Below are 8,681 nucleotides of genomic sequence, written 5' to 3' on the forward strand. Positions count from 1 at the left end.
TCTTTTGACTCCCCTTCCTTAAAAAAATAAATAATAATGAATAAATAAAAACACCTCAGTTGTAGGAGATATGCGAGCTTAATAATAGATTTAAAAGAGAACAAAAGAGTGTAAGCTTGGGTTTCCGAAATAGAATTGAAGTGATTAATATTTAAAAATAAATATTCGTAACCAGCCAAGATATCCATCCCAAAGTTTGCAAAATTAACTGATGCGCAAAATTGGAAATCGCCAAAAACATTTGCAAAAAGTAGAGCTTTCCATCCAATGATTGTTCTTCGTTTGGTCAAAAGAGAACAAAACTAATCACTTTCTGATTTAACTCGGCAATATAACATCAAGAAAAAAAGTTAGGTAGAAACATCTATTCTGAATATATTGTTTTTCCCCTATCCACATATAAATCACTGTGCACTCTAGAGTATGAGCCGCACGAAACACAACATCATTGTGCGTTATTGTCAGCTATTTCGGAATGTATTTGGTATTTGCTGCTGGTTTCGTTGGCTTCACCGGTCTTGTTTTTTAAATCAGTTGCTCTAAAAGGCATTACCACCTATATACAGAAATACTGTGATGACAGGGGAAACTTGTGACTCTCGGGGCATTCCGATTCATGGACTCAATAACAGTATAATGTAAGATGCTGTGTGAATGAGACTCGGTCCGAACTGGTTAGTCAGGAGTTTATCGTCCATAGCACACACAGTCACATGAATTCTTTGACGATGCACTCGGAGGAATTTTTTTAGAAATACAGCATTTCCATTCTGACAATTATTTCGCTTTATTAACCTTTTGCGCACATGGTCAAAAAACCACATAATGCGAGCTTAAAAAACTTTTCTGGTGAATTAAGGCATTTTTTATTTGAAATTCAGCTTCTCCATCACTTGATTCTGATGCATTATACTTTTAAAATGCCGCATTAAAGCAGGTTGCGCGTGATGGAAAACCAGCCTATAGATTGACAGAGAGAAGTATACAGTACACCTGAGTGTAGTTCGAGATTGAACACCATTTGCAGGAGATTGCCAATACAGTGCTGGTTTTGTTGATAAGATAGATGTGAGTGAGGTGCTATTCAATCCAGTCTTGATTTTCAGTTCTCCTCTGAGTTTTACGAAGAACTGGACTGAGAGACAGAAGATACTGTAGAGAGAGAGGAGCATGATCTGATCATCATTCAACAACACAGAGGAACAAGTGTGTGTGTGGTGTGTGTGTGTGTGTGTGTGTGTGAATAATGTTTTACTGTTAAATGACACTGTGCAAAAATGTACCTGTTTTCAGTTTATGATATAATTTAATTATTGTTTCTCAGTATTTTTGTGAAGAACATTTCTGGTAGTCATCCTGAGGAACTGAGCTTTTCTGAACTCTGAACTGATTATTATGTAATAAATGAGTGTCTCCTTGTCAGTATCATATCTCACACAGAAAGCAGCTCTGAAGACCTAAAGCTGATCTGTTGATGCATGTTGTGGGGCCGGTCTGAAGAGCCAAAAACAGCAATCAGGGAAAGAGAGAGGAGACACTGCTCTGAATTATTCTCCAGGATGGGGTCTGATTTTTCCATGTGATGATATTTACAAATGGATCTGGGATGAAGAACATTTTGAAATGACTCGTTACAATAAACTTTTATTGGAATATCTAAATATGTCTGTTAAACATCAAGTGTCGTGTATTTAGTAATTTACATTCAGTTTTTATCTCTAATGACATTTTTAATAAGGGTTTATCATGTAAAAATAAATAAAAATAAAAACCATTGTAATATTACAACTTTTTACATTAAACAATTTAAAATCACTTTGTTTTCAATGTTTCAGTCAAACTTGTCACATCTGCAGATCAAAAATAAAATCTGAATGTGAAAACAAACTACAGACTGAAATTAATATCAGTAATACACTGCTGTTTGTATGAACATTTCTATTATATCATTGTTCCAATACTCTTAAAGGGGGTACAATGCTGTTTCATGCATTCAGAGTTGTTTACACTCTTAAAGAGTTGGATTCTCATGCTAAGCATGGACAAAGTTTTAAAAACACATTTGGACATATGGACTGAGTATTTCTGTGCCAAAAATCATACTTCGGCTTAGTACAAATTTCGGAGAGTTTTTTTTTTCCAATCTTGGCTCTTCATGACGTAGACGCAGGTTGAGCTTCTTATATGGGCATTTCTCCTGGAAGAGCGGGATTGCACCCATCAATGAGCTTCGTCTGGCGGCAGCACTGCACGGGACTTGCACGAGAAGAATGTCTCCTGAGAAGTGTGTTTTTGGTTGTAAGGGAAAGAATATAGCTGCAAGCAGCAATTATGGGGGCCAAGCACCACAGAAGCAAGCTTAGACCACTGGCAGGAATGAGTAATTAAAACCATTTTTTAAGAGTATTTTAGGCAAAATGGCTGAAAAAATCATAAATACAACAACTAATAATATGATTTATTGACTTAACATTGTTGATCAAAAGGTGGCACTGTAACCAAATTAATGTGGCATTGTCAGTGGGAGTTGGCAATGGCACATACCAAGTTTGGTGTCAATATGTCAAATATTTGGAGAGATACAGCCTGAGATGCAGTTTAGCACTATGCCTAAAATTTGTAGCGGCGCTGTATGTATTATCAGTTTTGCGAAAATCCACAACTTTTCGTGCAGCACAGTCTGAAGATCATCTGACTGATTTTGTTGAAAAATCGGACCAACAGTTGATGAGAAGTGCAAAAAAGTAGGTATTCAACATAAATCAAAATGGCCGACAATAAGTTTGGCTTATTATGACATAATTGATATGCATGTTGTCGGCATGACCTCAAGGAATATTTTGAGACCCGTTTCATTACAATAGGTCAATGCAATCAAAAGTTATTATAGTGAAAATTTCATAATTAAGAATTATGAATGGTTTACTCCAGACCAAAAGTTGGCGCTGTTACCAAATTGATGTGGCGTGATCAATTTGAGGTGACAATGGCACATACTGTACAAAGTTTGGTTTAAATAGGTCAAAGCTGTGCAGAGAAGATATCAGCCTCAGTTATCATTTGGGCCATCTTTCTTCACAACAAATTGTTGTGTGCGATAATAAACAAATTAACGTTTGCGTATTTTATAGAAAGACTGACTTATTTTGTGAAAAATGAAAAATCTCAACCAAAGGTTGATGAGAAGTAAAAAAAGAAAAGATATGTGTTGAATCATAAATCAAAATGAGCGGACCGGCTACAAATATGGTTTCAACTATCACTTAACTGCACACTTTAATAATGAAAAGTGTTTTGTAGTCATTGGCGAAAATGTCGTTGTGCGTTTCCGGGAGGCGCGTGCGTATTGCTAGCTCAGTTGTACGATAGTCTGTTTTCTGCTTGTGTCTGCCACAGTCGCTGAATTAAAATGAAAAGTAATCCCATTGTTCACGGGAAAAAATGAAAGCGGATTATGTACCAGTGGTAAATGCAGTCTACTTTCACAGACTAAATCATACTAATTAAAGCTTGTTGTTTTCACACGCAACACATGGTGGTTTTTGGTCTAGGTTTTAAATACAAGGAAAAAGCTGCACTTGGTAGATAAATCAATGGAATATCATAATGATTGACTATCATGACATAGTAACTTTTATGGTAAGTAGACAGAACAAAAACAATTTCATTAAGACCCGTGGGAGCTTGTGATTAAAGTGATTTAAATGCAATCAAGGCCTACGAGACTGTCTGTCGGGCTGGTTTCTTGGGTTGTTAAGATTTTAAATATTTTTAACAAGAAAAGTAGGCTAATATTGTGTTGTTGCAAATGTTTTGCTGCTTGCTGAGTTAGCTTATTATACAAACCTAGAAGTAAAAATGCTCATGAAATAATGCTGTTGTTATATTTATTGAGTTTTAAGCTATTTGGTCTATAAACTATGACCAAGATTGTTACTGTTCTGTGATAAAAAAACCGTCACAATGCTGAAAAAAAAAAAAAAAATATATATATATATTATATATATTATATATTGTTTTTTTTTACATGATATGAAATCAAAACAATGGAGACAATATGTTGTGTTTGTGGACTAAACAGCCGCGAATCAGTAGCTGACGGACTGCAATACGCGTCCCACTGCAGACAGAGTATGTGTGAAACATGCGTACAGGGAAGATGGATGCTGCAGAACTAGTAGAACATGACACAAGAACTTGTGCCAAAAAGAGGAGCCTGGTCTGTTGTTTGGAGGGTTTTGGTTTTCAAAAATCTGATGTCTGACCCCAAACAACCTTTTATGCAAGTGCTGGTCGGGTTCTAAAAGCACGTCTTGGAATATCAACCAGCAGAAAATGCATTGTACACCTGATTATGCATGAGAAAAAAAAAAAAACGTCATAAACCAGGAAACCGGCATAATTTAGAAAAAAACCGTGATATAAATTTTTGGTCAAACTGCCCAGCACTAAGTTGGCTCTTTCAACTCCCAAACAGGTTTGCATTTAGTAGCAGTGTGGTTTGTTAAATTAAGCTAATAGTGTTATCTGTGACCTAAGTAAAGTAAAGGCCTTGGAATGCTATTGTATTGTATATATTTTACAAGTTGTTTTTATGTTGTCTATGTATATGTACACAAAACGGTATTTCGTTTGCATGATATTATGCAAAAATATAATAAATGTTATGTTCATCATGCGATGAATCGACAGCGTCCCATGATAATGAAATCCCACTGTAATCAACATGAAGAACATTCAGTTAGTGTATGGATTATTTAATGTGTGTGCTGAGCAGTGTAGTCCAAGGATAATCATGTGATTCTGTACTGTAATATCATATAGAAAAATTAAAAGGGTCTCAAATAGAAATCGACTCTGAGCGCACTCACCTTAAGCTGGTGCGTTAGAGTTGACCCGTGCTGAAAATGATATCACTCTGCTAGAAAGTATTTACTGTGACCCCCTAAAGTATGTCCGACTTGGAGTATCGTGGTTTTGGAAGAAAATTTGTATTTTCCATATATTGTTTTTCATTTTATATTGACATGCCTGCTATTATTGGATAAGTCTGAAAGTGTAAACCAATTGTTTATTGGCACGAGTGAGGGATCGGGATTTTCTGCGACGACACATGATACATGTTTCTGTTTGCTCGTATTCCTATTGTTTGTCCAGGTTGACGTCACAGCCAACAAAATTTATTTACACAAGAAGTAATTGGTTATTTCTATGTGTATTTTCATGTTGTAATAAATTGTTAGTTGATTCGCGATCATCATAAAAACAGAAAATAGTCGAGGCTTTCTCTATGGCATCTTGTGTTGTAGAAATGGTAATAGGTCACGTGAGCGGCCAGTTGTGTTAAAAGTTTTCTGAACCATTGTACGCGAAACAAAAAGATTGTTCAAACTGTGAAGCTTCATGAAGCAGAATTGTGAAACCGTCTTACTAGATCATTGTGACTAATGTTTTTTGTATTGGGGTTTACAAATAGTTGTTGTGATGTAAGTATTAAACGTTGTGAGCCCACTGTACTCACATGTACCTGGTTTAAATATGTTTGTTGTAACTGTCTGGGTAGTAAAAAAAGTAAATGGTTTTGCTGGCAAAGTAGGGCCTCACGTGAGTCCATTGGCTTGTTCGCAAATATGATTGATTGTCTGAAGATGAGTGCAAGGCTTATGAGGCAGAGGACGACCATGAGGGGTACTAATAAATGACACAAATTGACACTTTTTTTGGGTGAATTAAGCCAGTTTAAGGAATTAATACGGCTATATGCAGAGCTAGGTGTCAAATCTAAAAGAGTTCGGGAGAGCAGTGAAATTATAGGATTGGTTGTTTGTTATCTTTGTGAAAGGGAAAATACAGGTTTTGTATATAGAGTATACAAGGGCATAATTGTGACAGTGGAATGCATGTCAGTATAACACAAATAAAGTACATTTGGCGAAATGAGTGTTGTGTTTTGTGTTTTGAGGATCTGCTTTGAAGCTAGCGCTGTCGGGTTGTCTCGACTTATAAAACAGACCAAAAACACCAATGACATACTAGTGAACAGTAGATCATAGGTGTCAGTTGTGCGACGCTTAGTTTATGCGTTCGAGGAGAAAGTCAGCACACACAGCACAGTGAGGACCCTGAGGGATATCATCAAAGATTTGAGAGAGTACCAGAGGGTAAGTGTAAATATTCTTTATGTGAAACGTAACATCTGTCAGTGTGATTTAAGTAGGTTATTGAGAAAGAGTTACATGTGAGTATATATACACAAACAGTTAGAGCTGTTAGAAAAGATTGATATGTGGGTTTCACAATATGTAGTTTAATTTAATTATATTTTATTGATTTTCCAAAAAGGAAGAAATATATATACATGTACATCTTACAAGGTGCATGGTTTTTGTTTACTGTGCGATTCATATCTTAATCGGTGAGTTGCATGTATTTTTTATGTATTAATAAAGATAAAGTGAATAGTCTCTGAAAGGAAAGGTTTAGTGTTTTTTTTATTTTTATTATGTGTGTTGGTGTTGTTGAACAAATGTTTGGTTTGGTTTTGGATTCCTGAAATAACTTTATTTTTCATTGATATTAAGCAGATAATCAGTAATCATTTGTTCAGATCAAAATAGTATGGCAATGTATAGTATAATTGTAAAATTAAACTGTGTACCTTTGAAGCATATATAATAATATATGTGGTGTTAAAATTAAACTGTGTACCTTTGAAGCATATATAATAATATATGTGGTGTTTTAGATAAAATGCACAGTATACATAGACATTTAATGAAAGAATTCTGAGGTTAAGGTTTGCATGTGGTGGTGTGTTTTTTTAATGACAGGTTTCATAAAAGTATATTGTATTCCTACTGTTGTGAAGCATCAGCAAGAAAGGGATCCATTTGCAGCTTATTCGATAGTCAGACAAGACAGGGTCAATCACCAGTAGATACAATGGAGAAGGCAAGGCTGGTATTGGTGAACCAGGTACAGGCACGCGATCAGGGTAGATAGCAAACAACCACAGGAACAGGTCAATCCCAGTCAGGAAGCAGGCAGAGGAACAATCGATAAACGCTTAAACAGTCCAGGTCAAAACAAGAAGGTAGAATCAGTGGAGGCAAACGCCAGGACAGCCAGGCAAATCAAGACTTCAAGTGTGTGTAGGAGTGAGTGAGCTGCTTATATGTGTGTGTCTATTGGCTGCAGGTGTGTGTGTAATTAGTCCCTGGGATGAGAGGCAGGATGGGAAATGGAGTTCACGGGTACAGTCAATATTCAGGTGAGAGTTCTGGTGGTGGGAAGGAGGTAGCACGGGAGCCTCCTTTGTAACACCTGGCTAATAAGAAATATCCTAATACATCGCATTGAGCTTACAGTATTGTAAATGTATCACACCATATTGTATTGTGCTGTTTGTATTGTGATGTGTACGGTTTTCAGCAGAGTGTAGCTAATATACAGTTCTATTAGGAATATTTACAAAGGAATGGAAAGGGGATGTGCAAGATTAACAGATGTGTAGTGTTTGTATATTGTCTAATTATGCATTTGTTTTTTAGGTGCACAGTTAAGATCAAAATGGTGCAGGTCTGGAGGAGAAAGAGACGATGGTTCGGGTCAGAGGGTGCGGTGAGGAAGAGCTGCTGTTGTCGCTGATGCAGATGAGTTACTGCAGCTAACTCTCTGGGGGCGATGACCTGATGCAAGCGCTTGTGGAACGAATAAAAATGTGTCTGTGAGATATTCAAAGCAGCATGGCCACACAGTACAACAGTGAGCCAGACAGAGGACTGTAGGTAGCAAAAACTTCACTGATGCAGAACTGTAGACTGTAGTAGGAGAAATCCTGGATGCAGATGGAAGCGATGGAACATTTTGTCCTAAACATCACTTGCTTCTGGCTGTCAATGCAAGCACTTTGATATCATCGTAACCAGTGTAATGCAAGATCGCCCAAAACAACATGGAGTTTCAAATCAGTGTCAAGGTCAAGTCTGCACAACAGAAGATTAATCTGGATAATGTGCAGATTCGCGGAGTTGCTGCTCCAGAAGGATGAACAATCGGTAGACGCCACAGCCTTGTTGTAGATATTCTTGTGCATGATGAGATGCACATTCAGACGTGGAGGGATTTCTGACCAAAGTCTCATTTGTTGAGAGAAGTGGCAGCAGTAGTGCAGGTACTTTCTTACAGTGAAAGACACAGCAGGCAGAAGCACAGAAGATCCTGTGTTTGAATTGAGGGTGAAGAGGCTGTAGCCCTGGAAGCGATTGTTTGGATAAAGGAGAATGAAGAACTAACTGAAGGAGTCCTGAGAACTGTGTAAAGTAATGGCTTTAAGTTAATAGGGACAGAAGAGGGCAAGAAGTTTTAATAACAAAGTTTAATGTGCCGCTTGTTTCTTGTGGAAAACTACTGAAGCTGTGGAACTCATGAACAGTATTATGTTGCTTTGTTGTGTTGAAGGGCACATTTTGTGTTAATTCACCTTATTTTCCATGGCAAACCACATTAAGTGCTCGCTTTCTTTGTCATCTTGCATTTCCGGCTGAGGGACCTGACGCACGGCCAGTGGCTAGATAACAGAACGCAAAGATGTTACTTAACACAATGTGAAGCGGTCGCTAGTGTTGTGGTGCACTTGACAATTTACAACTCCACCGCCAAAGAAGAGGAGCACCTGAGGA

This window comes from Cyprinus carpio, chromosome A4 (genome assembly GCF_018340385.1).
Source record: "Cyprinus carpio isolate SPL01 chromosome A4, ASM1834038v1, whole genome shotgun sequence".
Taxonomy (NCBI): Eukaryota; Metazoa; Chordata; class Actinopteri; order Cypriniformes; family Cyprinidae; genus Cyprinus; species Cyprinus carpio.